The 21,784-nt window shown below is 34.6% G+C and overlaps 1 protein-coding gene across 2 annotated transcripts in view; it reads left to right on the top strand.

The window, feature by feature from the left end:
* The window catches only part of SP2353 (EGF like, fibronectin type III and laminin G domains protein pikachurin), a 165,603-nt gene that overhangs the window by 4,819 nt on the left and 139,000 nt on the right, over nt 1–21,784 (top strand). Inside the window, exon 1 of one of the 2 annotated variants that reach the window (XM_067777027.1) lies at nt 165–182. The exons of the other annotated variant lie outside the window; for it this stretch is intronic. The gene's annotated coding sequence lies outside the window, so the exon portion shown is untranslated. Of the gene's footprint in view, nt 1–164; nt 183–21,784 lie in introns of those variants that run through there. 2 annotated transcript variants of the gene reach the window in all.

A 21,784-nucleotide genomic window follows, 5' to 3' on the forward strand; every position in this document is an offset into this window, starting at 1 on the left:
GCGCAAATGTCTGCATTTCATGAGGGCTACAAGGAAGTTGTTTCGTTACAAAGCATTTAAAGGACTTCAAATGTAAGAAATCAAGGGGGAATGCTTGTGTGTAAAATCTCACAGACACATTACCCACACATAAAAGGACAGATATACATATGTACATAGAACGTACAAATTTACCGTGAAATGTGAGTGTTAAATTCATAAATGTATTGAGGTTATATCCAAAAAAAAAAAAAGTCATACACTTCAAAAAAAAAAAAAAGAAAGAAAATAAACAACCATTGTCCCTTCCATAGCTACTAAAGTATCCTTCAACATTACTTTTTCATGCATACACATATGTATGTACATAGGTAGGTATGCCTTCATTTGTTATTACTTATGTTTGGCGAACAGGTATTGCTTTGTTACATAGCACTCGGTGGTGGATTTATTGTTTTTGTGTAACTTCATATTTGTTTTTGTTAAATGAAATAAGCAATGCAAACGTGCGAATATAAACTGAGCAAAAGGTAGAAAATCGTTGGATGTCATCTTCATTTGGCGTTTAACCGCTTAAGCGATTTTGCCCGTTTTGTAACAAGTCACTCTAGCTATCTCTGTTTTCCGATAACTTACACCGATTGATAACATCATGGGATGTCAAGCTTTTCTCTACCTGCCTCATTACATTATCCTTTGATACACGGACATCATCATACATCTTCTCGAGTACTGTTCTCTCAAATTCTTCAAGGTCCATCTTATTTTATTTTGACACCGTTCATGATTCCGAGACATTCATTAGGACAAGTATGGTGAGCGACTTGTAGAGAGTGATTTTTGTTCGTCGAAGGAAGCTTTAACTTTGCCTGCTCAGTCCAAAGTATCGTTCTCCGTTTGATTTCTGGGCTAGCATTGTTTTCGCAGTTAATGCTGGTTTCCGGATAGACGAAGTCAAAGGTCACGTGGCTGGCAAGGCGCGAATGTACCGATTCTTTCCTGGATTACCAAGTACTTCTTCTTGTCCTCATTAGCCAGAGTACCTACTTTTGCCTCTTTATACAATCCAGAGAAGGATTGGATGTTGGTGTTTGAATAACACAACAGTATTATTATTATTTATTATTATTTATCGTTTAGAAGCTTTTTCACTACCAAGGGGCGATCATGATTCGACAAACTGTTCGTAAAGTATTTTGGTTCTGCTTTCGCCGGGACCATATGCCTTTATGTACGTTAGCTATTATTTTTTCTACTGATAGATCTAAATATGGAATAGCAATCTTGGAAAATATGAAAAGTTAAGTATACGCCACGGCACACCACACAAATTCCTAACCGATTTTCAGCAAACTTCTGAAAATTCTTACACAAAGCATACTTCTAGAAACTCAGCGAAAAACTTTTAAGCATCAGTTGCCTTTTTTTGGTTGAATGTCAAAAAATCTGACTATGTCATGATAATCGGCAGCAAACGGGTTTTTGAACTAGTCAGGTTTTATCGCTTACGGCCACGGCACTATGTATCTTATTTATATTTAAGCAAATAATGATCGCAGTTGACAAAGGCTTACAAATCTTACAGCGCCCAAGCGTTTAAATGATTTTGGCCATGTCGTTAAAAATATTTCCCAGAGGTTTTTAGATTAGAAATATATTTAATTTAGGAATATATTTTGGATCGGAGCTTTTTCGTGCATTCGAATAATATGGCCCAGCTAGTGATACTTCTATGCAGTGTTGCCAGTACCTTTTCAGAAAAAAGGTTAGATGGACAAAAAATTAAAGCTAAAGAAAGCTAAAATTTTTTTAAGGCTAATACCTATATGACACTACTTTATTTTTGCATGGATTCCAAGCTTAAAATACTGGCGATACTTTATCGGAAAGTCAAAATGTAAAAACAATTTTCAACGAGAGCAAGGGAGACCAATATTGCCCACAAAAGGAATATGTTTGACATGTTATTGTTGACTTTTTTATACTCAACGTGCTTTGTTTTTGCATATTAACTTTGATTGGATAACGGTTGGTTGTACAGGTATAAAGGAATCGAGATATATTCCATATATCAAAATCATCAGCATCGAAAAAAAAAATTGATTGAGCCATGTCCATCCGTCCGTCCGTCCGTCCGTTAACACGATAATTTGAGTAAATATTGAGATATCTTCACCAAATTTGGTACACGAGCTTATCTGGACCCAGAATAGATTGGTATTGAAAATGAGCGAAATCGGATGATAACCACGTCCACTTTTTATATATATATAAAATTTGGAAAACAAAAAACCTGATTATTTAGTAAATAATACTCCTAGAATGTTGAAATTTGAGATGTGGACTGATTTTGAGACTCTCGATAAAAATTTTGAAAAATTATTTGAAATGGGCGTGGCACCGCCCATTTGTGATAAAATCAATTTTACGAATATTATTAATCATAAATCAAAAATCGTTAAACCTATCGTAACAAAATTCGGCAGAGAGGTTGCCTTTGCTAGAAGGAATGCTTTGAAGAAAAATTAACGAAATCAGTTAAGGGCCACGCCCACTTTTATATAAAATATTTTTATAATAAAATAAGCCATATCTTTGCAAAAAAGAGCTTTATTTCAATGGTATTTCATTTCCCAAGTAGATTTATAACAATAAATAGGAAAAACTTGAAATTTTTAAAAATGGGCTTGGCACCGCCCCTTTTATGACTAAGCAATTTTCTATGTTTCCGGAGCCATAACTCGAAGACAAATCAACGGATCGTAATAAAATTGGGTACACAAATGTTCCCTATATCAGGAAAATTTCTAGAAAAAATGGGCGAGATCGGTTAAAGACCACGCCCAATTTTATATAAAAGATTTTTAGAAGGGTCGTAGACGAAAATAATAAGCTATATCTTAGCAAAAAAAGCTTTGTATCAATAGAATTTTACTTTCTATATTGAATTATAACATTAAATTGGAAAACATTAAAATTTTTGAAAATGGGTGTGGCACCGCCCCTTTTATGACTAAGCAATATTCTATATTTCGGGAGCCATAACTCGAAGAAAAATTAACTAATCGTAATGAAATTGTGTACATATATTTTCCTTATAGCAGAAAATATTTCTGGTAAAAACGGACGGGATCGGTTAAAGACCATGCCCACTTTTATATAAAACAAGTTTAAAAGGGTCGTATACTAGAATGGGGAGAAATTTTTCTTTTAAACGGGCGGTGCCACGTGTTATTTAGAAAAGTAATTTATTTGAAATGAAATGTTCAATTCAAGCTCACGCTGAGTATATAATGTTACACCCGAATTTAGCCTTCCTTACTTGTTTCATTTAATTTTTCACCAAATTTTTTCACAATAAACTATAAAAATATAGCTGAAAAAATATTGCACGATCGTTTGGTTGTTTTTGTTTTCACAAGAACGTTAATTTTCGTTACATATTTGAGCACAAAATTTTCAAAGTAAAAATAAAATTTTCATTTGTCAGAAAAAATAAAGAAAAACCGGCCGAATGCCAAAAAAACCTATCGAAAAACAAACTGGCTAGTTTGTTTTTAATGAACTAGGTTGCATTTTTCTTGTATTTCGTTAGTTTTTTGAAATATAGTTTACACACTTACACCAGTACTGAAACCGTATTAGGAGGGAGGGCGAGACAAAATATAAGAGAAAATACAAGAAAAATGCAGAGAAAATAAAGTAGTGTCATATAGGTTTAAGAAAAATAACTAAAAGTTGAAGGCAAGTTTTCAGGTATTTTATTCATTTTTTCATAAAAAATATAACAGAAGAAATAATTAACAGATGCAATCTGTGTTTTATAAAAATTGTTTAAAGTAACCACTTTCTACTACTACTACTACAACTATTTCAGTTCATGCATAAAGCTAGTATGTTTGAGATAATACATCGTTGGCTTAATTCACAAAGGCCCTAACCAACAGATTTTTCGAAACTGCGATTTTCGCAGAATTTGGTATAATATAATTATTTTTTACGATATTTATATAGGCAAATCCCAAATGAGATCCACCACGAACTGAAAATGAATGTGGTCAGCCTTTATTTCTATCACATCGTATAAAAGGTTAAATATGTGTATGATAGAAATCATATGGTTTATTTTTCTCTTTATCGAGGTCAGAGAAGTATGATTTAAAACAGGCTTTTTTCGGTTTTGCTTATTTGACTGTTATACTAACAAAATATAACGCGTTTTCTTTATATAATTGCGTTGTTCAACCCAGATATACGTATTTCCTCTTATTTAAAAAATGTGTCAAATATGTATGAGTTTAACCCCATAATGCCAGGTGGATGGATTTTTCCTAAATGAGTTTTTATACACTCAAATCTGTCCCCAAAATTCAGCTGTGGATCCTATGTTATCCCAAGAGATGCAACTCGTAGTGCTTAGAGCACAAATCATACACAGAAGATTGCGCATCAAACTCTTTCCACAGACGCAGAACAGATAACATATATTCAAGGAGCAGAATTTTTATAAGCAGCAAATCAGCATCAACATAACGGATTAAAAAAAAATTGTCTTTCTCGAGTGATGCGGCTAATTTTTTGTTTTTTAAAGTTAACTTTAGTTGTTTTAAAAGTTAGTGTATATGTTAAAAAGTAAGATTTGTAGGCCTTGTCTAACAGGTGAGCCTTTTTATGATTTTAACATACTTATATTTAAATTGGTGTAATGGAAAACACTTCGGTGTCTGATGAGTTAGACGAGCTTTTTTCTGGGTCCAATCCTTATGTAAAATGGTTTGGGGAGGGGAGGACTCATAGAAGGGTGCGTAGTGGGGTAAAAAGACAAAATAGGCAAAAAAGTGCCAAAAATTTGGACAGTAAGATCGATAGTGACACAGATAACGGTAGTGGGAAAAGACAAAGAGCAAATTAAGATACCGTTTCAAGGTACAATTGTACCGAAAGGTGTACCTAAAACACATCAAAATCAAATTATAGAGAATAACAAGTAAGGAAGGTTAAGTTCGGGTGTAACCGAACATTACATACTCAGTTGAGAGCTATGGTGACAACATAAGGGAAAATAACCATGTAGGAAAATGAACCGAGGGAAACCCTGGAATGTGTATCAAATGAAAGGCATTAAAGAGTATTTTATGAGGGAGTGGGCCATAGTTCTATAGGTGGACGCCATTTAGGGATATAGCCATAAAGGTGGATCAGGGTTGACTCTAGAATGCGTTTGTACGATATGGGTATCAAATGAAAGGTGTTAATGAGTATTTTAAAAGGGAGTAATCCTTAGTTCCATAGGTGAACGCCGTTTCGAGATATCGCCAAAAAGGTGGACCAGGGGTGACCCTAGAATTTGTTTGTACAATATGGGTATCAAAAGAAAGGTGTTAATGAGTATTTTAAAAGGGAGTAATCCTTAGTTCCATAGGTGGACGCCGTTTCGAGATATCGCCATAAAGGTGGACCAGGAGTGACCCTAGAATTTGTTTGTACAATATGGGCAAACTAAAGGTGTTAATGAGTATTTTAAAAGGGAGTGGGCCTTAGTTCTATAGGTGGATGCGGTTTCGAAATATCGCCATAAAGGTGGACGAGGGGTGATTCTTGAATGTGTTTGTACGATATGGGTATCAAACGAAAGGTGTTAATGAGTATTTTAAAAGGGAGTAATCCTTAGTTCCATAGGTGGACGCCGTTTCGAGATATCGCCATAAAGGTGGACCAGGGGTGACCCTAGAATTTGTTTGTACAATGTGGGTATCAAAAGAAAGGTGTTAATGAGTATTTTAAAAGGGAGTAATCCTTAGTTCCATAGGTGGACGCCGTTTCGAGATATCGCCATAAAGGTGGACCAGGAGTGACCCTAGAATTTGTTTGTACAATATGGGCATCAAACGAAAGGTGTTAATGAGTATTTTAAAAGGGAGTGGGCCTTAGTTCTATAGGTGGACGCCATTTCGAAATATCGCCATAAAGGTGGACCAGGGGTGACTCTAGAATGTGTTTGAACGATATGGGTATCAAATTAAAGGTATTAATGAGGGTTTTAAAAGGGAGTGGTGGTCGCATTTTCGAGATATCGCCATAACGGTGGACCAGGGGTGACCCTAGAATTTGTTTGTACCATATGGGTATCAAAAGAAAGGTGTTAATGAGTATTTTAAAAGGGAGTAATCCTTAGTTCCATAGGTGGACGCCGTTTCGAGATATCGCCATAAAGGTGGAGCAGGGGTGACCCTAGAATTTGTTTCTACAATATGGGTATCAAAAGAAAGGTGTTAATGAGTATTTTAAAAGGGAGTAATCCTTAGTTCCATAGGTGGGCGCCGTTTCGAGATATCGCCATAAAGGTGGGCCAGGGGTGACTCTAGAATTCGTTTGTGCAATATGGGTATCAAACGAAAGGAGTTAATGAGTATTTTAAAAGGGAGTGGGCCTTAGTTCTATAGGTGGACGCCTTTTCGAGGTATCGCAATAAAGGTGGACCAGGGGTGACTCTAGACTTTGTTTGTACGATATGGGTATCAAAAGAAAGGTGTTAATGAGTATTTTTAAAAGGGAGTGGGCCTTCGTTCTATAGGTGTTCGCCTTTTCTAGATATCGCCATAAAGGTGGACCAGGGGTGACTTTAGAATATGTTTGTACGATATGGGTATTAAATGAAAGTTGTTAATGAGTATTTTAAAAGGGCGTTGGGGCTTAGTCCTATAGGTGGACGCCTTTTCGAGATATCGCTATAAAGGTGGACTAGGGGTGACTCTAGAATGAGTTTGTACGATATGGGTATCAAATTAAAGATATTAATGAGAGTTTTAAAAGGGAGTGGTGTGAAGGCGTTTTCCAGATATCGACAAAAATGTGGACCAGGGTGACCCAGAACATCATCTGTTGGATACCGCTAATTTATTTATATATGTAATACCTGCCAAGATTTTAAGGGTTTTTTATTTCGCCCTGCAGAACTTTTTCATTTTCTTCTACTTAATATGGTAGGTGTCACAACCATTTTATAAAGTTTTTTTCTAAATTTATATTTCGCGTCAATAAAAAAATCCAATTACCTTACCATGTTTCATCCCTTTTTTCGTATTTGGTATAGAATTATGGCATTTTTTCATTTTTCGTAATTTTCGATATCGAAAAAGTGGGCGTGGTCATAGTCGGATTTCGTTAATTTTTCATACCAAGATAAAGTGAGTTCAAGTAAGCACGTGAACTAAGTTCATTAAAGATATGTCGATTTTTGCTCAAGTTATCGTGTTAACGGCCATGCGGAAGGACAGACGGACGACTGTGTATAAAAACTGGGCGTGGCATCAACCGATTTCGCCCATTTTCACAGAAAACAGTTAACGTCATAAAATCTATGCCCCTACCAAATTTCAAAAGGATTGGTTAATTTTTGTTCGACTTATGGCGTTAAAAGTATCCTAGACAAATTAAATGAAAAAGGGCGGAGCCACGCCCATTTTGAAATTTTCTTTTATTTTTGTATTTTGTTGCACCATATCATTACTGGAGTTGAATGTTGACATAATTTACTTATATACTGTAAAGATATTAAATTTTTTGTTAAAATTTTACTTTAAAAAAAATTTTTTTTTAAAAGTGGGCGTGGTCCTGCTCCGATTTTGCTAATTTTTATGAAGCATACATATAGTAATAGGAGTAACGTTCCTGCCAAATTTCATCATGATATCTTCAACGACTGCCAAATTACAGCTTGCAAAACTTTTAAATTACCTTCTTTTAAAAGTGGGCGGTGCCACGCCCATTGTCCAAAATTTTACTAATTTTCTATTCTGCGTCATAAGTTCAACTCATCTACCAAGTTTCGTCGCTTTAGCTGTCTTTTGTAATGAATTATCGCACTTTTTCGGTTTTTCGAAATTTTCGATATCGAAAAAGTGGGCGTGGTTATAGTCCGATATCTTACTTACTTACTTACTTAATTGGCGCTTAACCGTCTAAACGGTTATGGCCGTCCAACAAAGCGCGCCAGTCGCTCCTTCGCTCCGCCAACCGGCGCCAATTTATCACACCAAGGGAGTTTAAATCGTTTTCCACCTGGTCCTTCCAACGGAGTGGGGGCCGCCCTCTACCTCTGCTTCCATAGGCGGGTTCCGATAGAAACACTTTCTTGGCCGGAACATCATCTTTCATTCGCATAACATGGCCTAGCCAGCGCAGCCGCTGCGTTTTAATTCGCTGGACTATGTTGATGTCTGCGTATAGCTCGTACAGCTCATCATTAAATCTTCTTCGGTACTCGCCATCGCCAACGCGTAGAGGTCCATAAATCTTTCGAAGAACTTTTCTCTCGAACACTCCCAAAGCCGCTTCATAGTCCGATATCGTTCATTTTAAATAGCGATCTGAGATGAGTGCTCAGGAACCTACATACCAAATTTCATCAAGATACCTCAAAATTTACTCAAGTTATCGTGTTAACGGACGGACGGACGGACGGACATGGCTCAATCAAATTTTTTTTCGATCCTGATTATTTTGATATATGGAAGTCTATATCTATCTCGATTCCTTTATATATGTACAACCAACCGTTATCCAATCAAACTTAATATACTCTGTGAGCTCTGCTCAACTGAGTATAAAAATGTGGACAAAGGTTTGGATAGCGGCATAGACAATAACAACAAAAATACTAAAGTTGATTTGAATAAAGATTTGGTGGAAGATATAAGTGTACAGAGGGTACTGTACCGAATGTACAGCTAGCTGTAACTGTTGAAAATTCTAATACACAAAATATGGGAATGAAAGGTAATGAAATGAATACAGTTGTGCAGTCAGATACAGTTATGTATAAGGAAAATCATAAAGGCGAGTTTTGGGTCCTGTTTGATACATCAAACAGTTCTTTGTTCAATAATGAAACGGTAAAAAATGGTCTTTATTTTTATCAAAAGATTTTACATTTTAATATCTTATATATAAACAGACAAGATGAACAAATGTGGAACCGTTTTCTGCTAAACTATAATTCTAAGGTATACAAATTATATATGTATTGATAGGAAATTTTTAGCTGCACTGTTATCCATAAATAAAAAAATTTGAAAAATCAAAACTGTATGCAGGGTGTTTTTCATTTTAAAATAGACGATGTTTTTTACCATCGTGCTGGACCGATGATACCCACTTATGGAAGAAATCCTTGCTATGCTCAACTTTATTTTTATGACGTAGAAATGGCAGTCAATTATAGATTACGAGAAGTCACAAACCAAAATTGTAATACAGAATTAATGAGACCGATTTCTATTGAATTAGATAGGGTTAATTTATTTGTTCATTCTTTCAAAACAATGAAAGACTTCTGCTCGAGGGATGAAAACGCATGCAAAGAAGTGACTATGCTCATTAAAGTAAACAGCAATTTAGATATAAGAAGGTATAATGATGCAGTTGAAACTGATGGCGAACCTCCATTCGAAAGGAATATTATTGCTTTCAATAAACTCAATGGTACAGTGCACAATATATCCGTCTTAGATAGTTCACTAGATCCTCTTGCCTACCCACTTCTCTCTCCAAACGGTGATACAGGGTGGCATCCAAATATTTTCCACAACACTCCAAATACATCTAATTCTACGGCTCCAAGAAATCGAGTCACAATGTTGCAGTATGCTGCTTATCGCCTTGCAATTAGAAATGAATTTAGTTTTCTGCACCATAGCCAAAAATTATTTTTGCAATGGATTGTTGATATTTATGTTCATATTGAAGGTTCACGCCTACATTTCATAAAGCAAAATCAACAAAACTTCCGAAGTGAACTGTATAATAATCTTACTAATTATTTGAACAAAAATTCATACAATGTCTCAAATATTGGACGACGTATTGTCCTTCCTTCTTCTTTTATTGGCTCTCCGCGTAACATGTATCAAAACTATATCGATGCCATGTCAATAGTTCAGCATTTTGGAAATCCAAGTTTGTTCATCACAATGACGTGTAACCCCAAATGACCAGAAATTTTAAATAATAGTGATAGTAAAGATTCCGCAAATTTCAGACCTGATGTTGTAGTAAGAGCTTTTAAAAGCAAATTGAAAGAATTATTAAAGTTCATCATTTCTAATAAATCTTTTGGTAATGTTGTCGCATGGGTTTACACCATAGAGTTTCACAAGCGCGGTTTACCACATGCCCATATTTTAATAACTCTTTCAGAGAATGATAGGATTGCTTCTATCACAGATGTCGACAATGTTGTCTGCTCTGAGATACCTGATAATGACGCACAGCCAAAACTGCTTGAATACGTCAAGAGTCATATGATGCATGGTCCATGTGGGTTACTAAATCGAAATGCTGTATGCATGACGGAGGAAAATGCTCGAAAGCCTTTCCAAAAGACTTCTGTGAGCGGACGCATGATTCTGCAAACGGATACCTTATTTACAGAAGAAGAGGCAAAATGTCATTTTCAGAGAAGGACAAGAACGAAATGCCGTTGATAATATTAGACTTACAAAATTGCTAGCTTTCTTCGAATTGAATAGAACCGACCCCAATGCTCACCAATATCTCTATACAGAAATTCTATCGCACTATAAATGGGATAAAAAATGGGAAAAGAGAGCGCGAGGTGGAGATAAGATAATCTCGCGAATGTACGTAATTTCACGAAAAGACATAGAACTTTTTCATTTAAGATTATTATTACTGCATGTTCGAGCTGTTAAAAATTTTGAGGACATTAGAACATATAACAATGTTTTGTATAATACATTTGTTGAAGCCTGTCATGCCCGTGGTATAGCTTCAGACGATAGTGAATGGAGAAAGTGTTTAGATGAAGCAAAGAATTTTCAATCACCAAAAAAAAATGAGAGAATTATTAGCAATAATATGTGCATTAAATTTGCCAACAAATGCATTAGAATTGTGGAATGAATTCAAAACGTACTTAAGTGAAGATTTTATGAGGATGTATAACGAAAATTAGGCGTATAATCACGCTCTCCTAGAAATTGAAAATATTTTGAACGTTCACAATTTGAATTGCCAAGTTTTTGGTCTTCCAAGTCCCATTTATTATTCAAATGAAAGTTTTGAAAATGTGCTCGATCCGTGTGAAGAACAAGCCCCACTCAGCATATAGATGATTGAATTTTCAATTTCCCTACATATAAATACAATTTGATTACTCTTCCTGACTAAATAATGAGTTATCATACAATTGAACAAAAGAAATAATCAAATATGCTTACCTTTGATGATCAAAAACTGAATATAGCTTTTCAAAAATTTATAACCATTTTTAATTCTGCTTTCTGAATCTTTTTTGACTATATTTGTTTTATACTTGTTAAAATTTTACTTTTCATTGAAAATCTTATTTTTTCACATACACACATTTTTCAATCATGAAGTTCAGAAAAAATATGTATATAAAATTGACAATGTAATGCAAATGCTGCTCATGCCCGAAAATTTCCCCAACCATTTCTCCCCGTTCGGCTTCCCAGAAAATACATAATAGCTGGACAATACAGAAGTTGTGAGCTATTTGACCAGGTAAGTGAAACTCTCTTGACATTTGTACCTGGATATGTCTTCAACATCCCGTGCCGTATCGTATTTTAAGATATTGACGATCATACCTGATGTTGGATGTTGTAGTCGCAGGTTTATATAGGTCAAGTTTGTTTGCGAGTGACCTGTGATTCAAATAGCTCACTTTCGCATTCTATCTTCCCCTAATGAAATAAGATTATTACGTAGTATCTATTTAGAATGAGATATGAAGAATAAATGCATCGTAATCGCATTCAAAAATGATTCAAAAATCTTAACCAAAGCGATTGAAATATGTTCACGAATATGATCACAAAATGACTCTGAAAAGTAGTCAAATATTACTCTAAAACAACTAAAGCTCAATTTTACAATGATATCAAATATGAATAAAAAGCGTTTCGAAATTTGAATCATAAATGATTATTCAAGAATAATCACATTTAGGGTACATTTTTCTCCCGACGATACGTTAATTTTCGAACTGAAAATGCTTTTAAATTTGAACGTTCTTAATCATCTTGGGGTATGATATTTGAATATTTTTTGATAAAAATTTTCAAAAAATTCTGGCTGGGGCTGTTTTTACACAATTGTACGACAGAGCTTATGAAGAACAAAAAATCTTAATAAATAACGTTATTCGAGAAGTCCAATATCACGATACCGCATCAAATAATTTCTGTTTAACTGCACAAGCAGGCTGCGGAAAAACATTTGTTGAAACAGCAATAATTCATAAAATGCAGGCATTGCAACGAAATTGCGTTATTACAGCTTTCAGTGGCATTGCATTAACGCTTTTAAATAATGGTAGAAATTATGTAATGATGCCTTCAAAGTGCCGATTCCTTTATTGGATACATCAACTCCAAATATAACACCGAACAGTTTTTACGGCCAATATATCAATTCAGTTGATTTAATTATAATTGATGTAATTTCAATGTGTCCACTCAGTATTTTTAAAATAATCGATGCATTTTTAAGAGACATCACCCCTGACGATACAAAAAAAAATATTTTATTTGGGGACAAGACCGTTCTTCTCAGCGGTGATTTTAGGCAAATTTTACCAGTCATCCCACATGGTACACGAACAACACTTATTGAAAATTGTATCACAAGTTGGAATAAGTTTAACTCATTTCATCATTGCACCCTTAAACAAAATATGAGAGCAAGACCAGATGAAATAGAATTCGTTGAATTTCTTAACAAGCTGGGCAATGGTGAGCTAGGAACTTCTTTGCAGCTTGATACTATTGAATTACCACCCCAAATAATTGGTGTTTTTGAAAATTTGATTTCAGACACATATGGCAATATTTCTGATAATATTTTATCAGAAGAAACTCTAAATTCTGTAATTTTGGCTCCAACGAATGAATATTGTTATCTTATAAATGCTAATATACTTAGCCGTATATCAGGAGAAGAAAAAATGTATTGTAGTTTTAACAAAATATTAGATGAAATAGAAATAAATGAATATCCTATTGAATTTCTGAATTCACTGAGTCTAAGCGGAATGCCGCCACACAAATTGACATTGAAAATCAGTGCGATAGTGATGCTTATCCGAAATTTAAATACAACACAAGCATTAGTAAATGGGACTGGAATGAGAGTTAAATGCCTACATCGGAACACCCTTGATTGCGAAGTCTTAACAGGAGTAGCACGTGGTAAAAGAATCTTACTTCCACGAATAAATCTAACTTTTTCAGGGTCGATTCTTCCATTTAAATTTCAAAGAACGTAGTTTCCCATAATACCAGCATTTGCTATGACCATCAACAAGTCCCAGGGTCAGACTTTTGAGAAAATTGGCGTTCTTTTGAGAAGGCCAGTTTTTGCCAATGGACAACTATACGTAGCAGCAAGTAGAGTTCGCTCTTTTGATAGCATAAAGTTTTATATTTCAAATGAAAATGGACAAGGAAACTTACTTAATGACAACAAAGTGTTTACAAAAAATGTTGTATATAAAGAAGTTCTACGTAGTCATTAAGCATTTTATTAGCTATAAACAAACTTGGAATATTTTTTTTTTTTTACCAGAGTAGCCTTAGTATTTTTATTAATAAAAATTTTCATTTTTTTATTAATATTAATACAAATTTTAACGTTTTTAAATAACTCTTTTTCTTACTGAGGGAAATATCGTTAAGTATGAACAATAAAAATTGTATATATTATTTTAACTGCTTATGTGGTTGAATTTCAACCACTGGGCGAACTCTAGTAATAGGTATTAAAGACATTATTGCGGTAGGACGTTTTTTATATAAAGCTTTTTTCAGCTCATATCAGAGAGCTAATCAATGCTTAGATAATAAAGGCCTGAAAGAAAAGGAAATTAGAGCTTTTATAGCAAGAAATACATATGTTACAAACTGTAGGAGTAGTTACTCAAATTCCATTGGAATTTAAGAATACTGATATCATGGAAAATATTGAAACAGAGCTTAAAGTTACGGAGATTTCTATAATTACGAGATCCAAATAATTCAGAGCAATTTTTACCAACGTATGCTCTAAAGATTATTTTTGAAGGCATTGAGTTGCCGGAATTCATTAAAATTTTTTGTGGTATGCTGAAGGTTAAACATTATATCCCGAAAGTGCGCCAATGCTATAAATGTGGTAGGTTGGGGCACACAAAGTAAATGTCACAAGAAATGCATCATTTGTGGGAAGATAAGAGGATGTGAAAACATATGCAATAATGATATAAATAAATGCATCTTATGTGGAGGGGAGGGACATAATGCTTTGAATAACAGAAATTGTCAAAAATGGCTTAATGAGAAGAAAATTACTAAAATAATGACTTGGAAAAAAATTTCCAGGAGAGAAGCCAATGAAACATATGGGCATGCAATAAAAAATATCAGTCAACTTTCAGTATTGGAGGATCTTAGCTATATATATTCTAATGTTCAAAATTTTGATGGAACTTTTAAAAAATCTTTAATAAATAAAAAATATATAGAATTATCGAATCAAATGAAACAAAATGTACAAAGATTAGAAACCTCAGATAGAAAGAAAATAGAGTAATCTCAAACTGTTTCCAAAACAACTAATTGGAACAGAGTTGGCGAAATTGAGAAACTTATAACTTTTCTAATTAAAAAAATTCAAAATCAATGAAGATGAACGATTGGTTAAACTAATTTCAAACATTTGTAAACAGGATGTTAATAGTAGACTTTCTTTTTCTTCTTTTGTTAATAATGGCAGTCACGATAAATATTCTCCAGTATAATATTCAAAGTCTTAAAGCTAATAAAAGTTATGTTGATATTTTTACAACAAGTATGACATAGACATTGTTTGTTGGCAAGAAATTTTTTTGCATGATGAACAGGTTATTAATCATAATCTTATAAACTTCAGTTTAATTAAAAAAACAAGATCTGATGGATTTGCAGGTGTAGCTATTGGCTTTAAAAAAGACATTAAATATAAAAGAATTAGTTATAGAACTCATTTGGATATTGTTATTGCCAAAACTATGAATTTAAAAGAAAATATAACTATATGTACCATTTACTTAAATCCTCAAACAACAACGGTGAAGAGCTTTGAAAAAGAAATTATTAAATTACTGAATTTTTTAAGTAGGCAGGAAAATGTATTTTTAATTGGAGATTTTAATGCGCGTAACTCTAGATGGGGTGATAATTTTACATATCCAAAGGGTAAAATTTTTGGCTAATGAAGTTCATAAATTTAACTTACGATATTTGAATGATGGATCTAAGACTTTTCCCAGTGGTGTATCGGTTTTGGATCTATCATTCACTAATATGAATAGATGTGTAAGGTGGTATTGTCATAATGCTTATATTGGTGAAAGTAGACATCTTCCAATTGTTATAGAAATACCTAATATAGAAAAGAAACCAAACTACTTTATATCTCAACATAAATTTAAAGAAAGCATTAAATGAATTAACCTTCACTGACTTGGAGTCTTTTGAAAAGACTTTTGTGGTGCTATGAAAAGATGTACTATTGATTTGAACAAAGTAAAACGAACTCCGAAAATCTGGTGGTGTGAAAAGCTTAGTACTTTATATAGAGTTTTGTTAGCTAAAAGGAAAAAAGTGAATCTTACAAATAGAATAGTTGACGTACAAGATGCAGTAAAGGCAATAGATGAATGGAAAGTGGCTGTTAAATAGGAGAAAAGAAACAATTTATTAAGCAAAATTGAGGAAGTAAATTCTAATCCAAATAGTAAAGAATCGTGGAGATTTATATCGAATATTAATGGCAGAGAAGGAAATAAATTTGATATTTGGAATGATGAAAATAATTCCAATTATTTACGCTTGTTGAAAAATCAATCGATTCAGTATATGAATGATATTGCTCCATTACTGGATACACAAATCTCTACTGATCAATTAGAGTTATCGTTTGACAATTTTATTACACATTTAGAGAAAAAGAAATCCACGGCAGATGGGGCTGATAAAATTACGTATGATAATATAAAAAATTTTTCAACTGAAGCTAAATATAAACTTTTTAAACAGCTTGAACTTCATTTTCAAAATAATATAGTTAGAGATAGCTGATAGAGATAGATTATTAAAATTATACCTATTCCTAAACCAAATAAAAATCTAGAAGATATTAGAAATTTTCGTTCTATTTCTTTAATATCTGTAGTTGTTAAAAGTTTAAACATGTTACTGAAATTTCTTCTTTAAGATATCTGATAAATATTGTTACAAAACTAAGGAGTGCTGCCAGCTCTAAGCCGATGCTAAGCAGTGACGTGAATGCACATCAATAATTCAATCATCATGTATACACATATATAAGGCAGCCGAGAGATGTCACACACAGATGCATTTACTTATACGCCTATGTGTGCGCGAGAGACTGTAAACTACAAACATTCACATCAATAATTCAATCATCATGTCCACACATATGTAGGTACACGCAGCTGAGAAGCAAAGCACAACCATATGCAGACATCTTATTTGAGATGCTCCTAGATGTAGGCAATTATAATTGTGGAAGTGTCGCTCACACATACAAGCATGGGGTATGAGAGAAGCTATAAAATCGTGCAATTTTAGTTATAGCTGAGAAGTTTGAGAGCTCATGGACAATGCTAGTAGATTCTAGAAGAGGAAACCAGAGAGTATAAAAGGCCGCAGATGTAGAGGCGCTGGAACTCAGTTTGATTTGAGTTGTCAAGCAGTTTCGATTAAGACGATATCTAGCGAGCAATAGCAGTATTATTTTGAAAATCAGTTTCATTTGAGCTATCAATCAGTTGGTTATTAAGCAAGCTATTCGTTGCAAAGTATAAGTGTTATTGTGGAGTACTTTAATAAAGGTCATTTTTCCATTATTCAATATTGGAGTTATTTATTCAACAGTTTAGCGATACGAACCTAGCAAAAGGGCAAATAAGAGGATTTGCAGCAAATTCGTTACAATATGATATTATACCACAAAAAAGTTTTGCATATCGTAAACTAAAATCGGCTACAATGTGTATAAATGAAATGCTTCATTTCATTGCGGACAAAAAACAGAATAAAGAAAAGGTAATTATATGCTTTATTGATATATCGGAAGCATATAACTGTGTAAATCTTAACACACTACATTCTAATTTACTAGATAGTAATATCGATTTAAAAATATGTAATTGGACTTTAAATCTTTTTTCGAAACGTGTACTTACTCTTGGTAGAAATAACAATGGACTTCCTCAAGGTAGCTGTTTATCGCCTACACTTTTTAATATCTATACTGCTAAATTACATAACATTAATGATGATAATACTTTGCTTTTTCAATATGCTGATGATCTTGCAATGGTTTGTCATGGAAATAAGGAAAAAAATATTTTATATAATTTAAAAAATAAGATAGAAGATTTACGAAGTCTTTGTAACTCACTGCATCTTAGTTTCAATATTAGTAAAACCAAAATTATGTATATGTCAAAGATAAAGAAGAATTTTAATATATCTATTAATGGTACTCATACAGAACAAGTTGTGAATATTAAATGGTCGTTTGGTGAACTTTTTGCCATTTGGCAAGCGATTATAATTTCAATTAAATATCTTTTTAAAAAAGTATGTATATTTTGTGATAGTTTACAAGCCATCAAAGCTCTGAACTGTAATGTTACCACCAATTTTTTAATTGCTGAAATCCATAATATCATTAGTAATTCAAGTATTGAGGATGTTGTATTTATTTGGGTACCTAGCCATGTGGGTATAAATTGTAATGAAAAAGCTGATTTTGCAGCTAAAACTGCGGTAGCAACTGGTGCTACTCTGAATACTGATCTTACACCCAGTGAAGCACTCATGAGAAGAAGCAAAGCTCTCTGGTATGAGCTGAAAGAGGAAAATTTAGGTTCATGCAAAGATTGGGAAGTTGAAATTATAAATTTTGTATCCATTAAAGAAAGAAATCCATGGTTCAAAGCTAACAAGTTTAATTTTAATACGTATGATACTAAACTCTTAAACAGACTACTAATGGGACGTACATATGGAAGAGACTATCTTAGCAAATTTAAAGCAAATATTTCAGATCAGTGTAATGTATGCAATACTATAGAAACTGCTGAACATTTTATTTTCTATTGCACCAAGTTTGATGGTGAAAGAAACATGTATAACATTTTCAATAAATTTAATACATTATTTGAATTATTTTATACGAAGAATGTGGATAATTACAATGATTTGTTATCCTTTTTACATGAAACCAGGTTAGACAAGGTACTGTAATCAATAACAAATAATCTTCAAGTAAAGAATAAAATAAAATATATGTTCAAAAATGTAACAGATAGTCTTATTTAAAAAACATATATAAATTTTTTACATCTAATTAACTTTATTTAACCTAAGTTAAATTTATATGGGAAGTTTTGCTTTTCTTGTAAACATTTTACTTTGCTTGAATTTGTTTTATTTTCTTGTATGTGTTACTTTTGTTTTGCTGCTTGTGTTAAATATGTATTAAACATAAAAAAAATTGAAAAAGAAGAAAAATTTTCATTAAAAAAAAAAAAAATAGATATATAACTATTATATATTAGATAAAGTAAAAATGAATACTAAGATATGAGATTTACAAAGGAGGAAAAAAGAAAAAAAAAATCTTAGAATAAAAAAAAAAAATTTAATTAATACATATATATAATTAATATATATTCATCATAGGTTTGATATATAAGGTTATTTTAGGTCATATAAGGGTTTTTTATGTAAAGTCTGTATCTGAGAATTTTTTGTGTTCTTTTATTGAAATACATATATTCATTTTATTTGTATGCCGCTCACTTTTGAGTCCATCGAACAACTTTCCAATGGAGGATATAACAACTTTTATAATCACTTCACTTATCTACATTTTGAATATTTTGTGCTCATGTCATGCTGGCATATTGTTTACGTTCATACATATCATCTGACGTTCAAATGGCTTCGATTTTGGTGAAGGATTAGTCAGCTGTTATATTTGATAGTATACACGTGTATAAATTTCAAGATTTTTCTTATTGTTGTACTCCATGATTCTATCACAAGAGAAGAAGTTCAAGACGCAATATATAAATTGTCAACTGTTGCCTAGAACTGGATTTACATAAAGGAAAATATTAAAGGAAACTTTTGTGCGACGGGTATTTACATTGCAACGTGTGTTAGCACATCTAAATGTTGCAAGTATATTACCCTTATACGTTTGTTAACCCGGCGATTTAAGAGGCAATTTAAGTGTCCTCTTGCCATTTATTGGAATTGGAAGATTCAATTCCCAAAACTGAAAAAAAAGAAGATTGTGCATTGCGCATGTAAACAAAAGATCAGCTGTTTTTTATGGGCAATTTTTACGTCATTTTCTTTTAGCTCTTGTTTTTTTCCCTCTTTCTTTCATTCGCTCAAGCAGTCAACTGTGACGTAATGCGCAGAACGAAGCAATTTATTTGTGTGATCTGTGGGTTAGAGTACGCCGTTTAGGTACCATAGAGCATCGCATAGCTTTTTTGTCTGCATGCGAGCTTAGAAAACCAATTATATGCTTCTGAAATCATTGAAATCGCTCGGAAATAGCTTCGAAGCCGATAAAACAGCCAATCGAATTGAAGAGGAATCACTCGGAACGAAATTGATATAAGCGATGCCAGCGTTATCTTTTCTTAAGCCACTCAAATTTTCAACATCCATCTCAAAAGTATTCAGTGTTCTTAAAACTGAATCTACACCAAACTGGTTATCTAGATTTTCGAAAGTTTTGCAGAAAAGCTTTAGGCCCTTTGAGTGGAAATGTAAAAATAAACATAAATGGCCCAAGTGGCAAAGCTACTATATTGAGCTCAACTTCCGGCCCTATGCATCAACAATTTCATGGTTAAAATCTAGCTAAGTTTGACTTTAGTTTAAACTCGCACTGAAAAATCGGGCCTTGAAGTATGGAACATACTTGGTAATGAAAATTGCCAATTGCAAATATTCGGTAAATTAAGGCTAGGTGCGAGTACGGCTTAATTTTAGGTACCTAAACTAACATTCCGCCGCCGTCCGCCGTGATGTAATGGTATCGTGCTCGGCCTACCACAAGGACGATCCTGGGTTCACTCCCCGGGCAAAGCAGCATCAAAATCTTAGAAACAAGTTTTTTCAATTAAAAAATAAAATTTTTCTAAGCAGGGTCGCCTCTCGGCAGTGTTTGGCAAGCACTCCGAGTGTATTTCTGCGATGAAAAGCTCTTACTGCCCTCACTAGGGTAGGCACCTTGTCGTTGGTGTAAGGGCTTAGCCGAACTCCATAGCGCCCGAATATGAGGCGGAGCTGTTTAGGACTGACATCTACGCCGTTTCGCCTCATAGGAGGGCGGCGGGATGTCGGTGACCAAGAACTGCCAACCCCCTAATCCAGGGTGCTATGCGTACCGTGCCTATTGGACGATTTGCAGCCAGGGGATAAATTCGGTTGTATTCGAACGGAGCCTTCCCGATACCGGGCCACCTCGGGAAGTAATTATGGCCTTACCACAGTAAGGGGCGCTGCTGTGGCGGTCGGTTCTTTCCCCCTATATAATACTGGACCACTGAGCCCGCCTTGTCGGACAGGTGGTCGTAAGACCAAGATGAACGACTCATTACCTGATTGTAATAAGGACGATGATAAGAGGAGGACTGAGTCGCAAGCTAAGGACGACAAATACGCATTAAGCGATGCGTCGGACTCGGGGAGCGAGAGTAGTGCTGATTCAATGAACTCCGTGTTGGAGAAGCACACACATGAAAACGGAGTAGAAGAGTGGAGAAGTGTACGGAGCGGAGGAAGTAAAAGAGCTCTCTCGTAGTACCGTGGGGCACTAAGAATTGTACAACGCTTGGGAGCAGTAGTCGACCCAACAGAAGTGGAGATCGAGCTCTTGGAATGGGCCCATGAGGCGGTAGAAGTAGGTCGAAGGCAGTTCAAAAGGTTTGCTGCGAGAAACCCTCGGTTCCGCAACCAGTACGAGGAGGAAGAAACGTCGAATGGCAGAATGAAGAGGCAACGTTCGGCGGAAGGCGACAAGCCTGCTTTCAAGAGGCAGAAAGGACCCAGTCCTAGAGCCGCGAGTCAAGGCATTCGCATAGACAAGACAAGTAGGTCCAAAGCTGTAAGACAGATGGGCCCCAATAGCGAGGTAGCAACTACCTCGAAAGCTGCGAGTCAGAGGGATGTTCCAACTACGAAAGTTGGAGATAAGCCAAAGGGGGATAACGCTAAGACTCCGGCTTTCTCGGAGGGGCCAAAGGGAGATAACACTAAGACTCCGGCTTTTCCCGAGAAGATGATTGATGTGGCAAAGCAGTCACTGACTCTGGCGCTGGTTGATCGTAGCAGTCCTTTCGGACAAATAACTACTGAAAGGTGGAGATCTGTCGAAAGGGAGCTTATTAGCTTAATGCTTAAGATGATGCGGGAAAAACCAAGTAAGCCACTTCCAACCTTTGATTCGGGGGGGGATGGTATAATGGTCTGGAGATGATAGCGTGCGACAAGATTGCGAGCTTGCGGTGGCTGGAGGAAGTGGTTCCAAACCTCCAAAGGCAAGGCACGAACGCGCGGTTTGAGGTGGTGGATATCATGCATGATGAAGTCGGAGGACACACTGCGACTACTGCGGAATCAGAATCCGAACATACCGACACAGGATTGGAAGGTACTTACTGTATCTCGGCCTACCGGGAAAG

Source organism: Eurosta solidaginis, chromosome 3 (genome assembly GCF_040869045.1).
Source record: "Eurosta solidaginis isolate ZX-2024a chromosome 3, ASM4086904v1, whole genome shotgun sequence".
NCBI classification, from domain to species: Eukaryota; Metazoa; Arthropoda; class Insecta; order Diptera; family Tephritidae; genus Eurosta; species Eurosta solidaginis.